This window comes from Cricetulus griseus, unplaced genomic scaffold, assembly GCF_003668045.3.
Source record: "Cricetulus griseus strain 17A/GY unplaced genomic scaffold, alternate assembly CriGri-PICRH-1.0 unplaced_scaffold_10, whole genome shotgun sequence".
In the NCBI taxonomy this organism is placed as follows: Eukaryota; Metazoa; Chordata; class Mammalia; order Rodentia; family Cricetidae; genus Cricetulus; species Cricetulus griseus.
Window position 1 is genome coordinate 68,031 of NW_023276809.1, and position 1,065 is coordinate 69,095.

At 41.3% G+C, this 1,065-nt stretch overlaps 1 pseudogene; it reads right to left on the reverse strand.

Moving 5' to 3' along the window:
- Positions 1-452: 452 nt before the first annotated feature.
- Positions 453-805, reverse strand: LOC100759213 (annotated as a pseudogene).
- Positions 806-1,065: the final 260 nt, after the last annotated feature.

Sequence of the window (1,065 nt, forward strand, 5' to 3'; positions counted from 1 at the left end):
CTGCCTGGGGAGTGGAGGGCGGATGGCTAGGGGCAGGTGGGATGTTGGGGGAAGGGGAGGGAGAGGGAGAAGGGATTTACATCTGAAGCAAGCTTATTCCTAAATTGAACTAATAAAATAAAAAAATGCAATCATGTTCTCAAGCAGTGATTGAAGCTGTTGTTTCCAGATCCTTTTTCAGAGCATCAGCTCCCTGAGAGGAAAAAGAGTTCCTGACCAAGTGTGCTCATGAACAATGACGACCATGTAGTTCCTCTGCAGCCACCTTGATCATGATCAGTTTATTATTAATTACATCAAAGGGCTAGTATAAATTACTTCAAACCACATACTGTAACCAAATCCCCAAGAAGCTTTTCCATGTAGCACATGATTTCCTGCAAGATGCCTGCAAAAGTAAATGTCTCAAAGCAAGATTGACACCTGTTCTTTTAGAAATGAGAAGAGAATACCAAAAAGGAAGAAACAAAACTCTTCTCTTAAACTCCTCGAATCCCTTGGCTAGCTTCACAGCCTTAGCTGACAAAATCTCCAGATCTCCCAATTTACTTATATCTTCCAAGAGACAGACAGGCCAAGAGGAATTTTCAGGCTTTTCTTTGCCATGGCGCATGAACTCCAGTCCCGCTATAGGAATCTCTTTCTCCTTTATTGCCTTCTTGACACATAGTTGGTAACGTTTGAAGAGGTCAGTGCTCGTATCCTTGGAGTTGTCACCTTTGAGGAACTTATCTGCAAACCAGCGGTTAAATCATTGGTCATATTCGTGCTTCATGTCAGTGCAAGCCTCCCTGATTCTGTTCATAGTGATGGCGGCTGCTTGATGGCAACTGTGGCACACTCTGGTTATGTTCTATTTTTTAAGTGAAGATTACAATGAAGACAAGTGAAAAACAACATGCTTCTCATTTCCATAACATGATTAAACATTCTATGCATTACAGGTGGAAAACAAGTTATTCCCAAGAATTCTTGTCCAGGCATTTTGCTGTAGATTAACAGAGTGTACACAAGCAAAGTATTTTTCTCAGGTATTTCTTTTACTGGCAGTCTGCATTTTCCAGT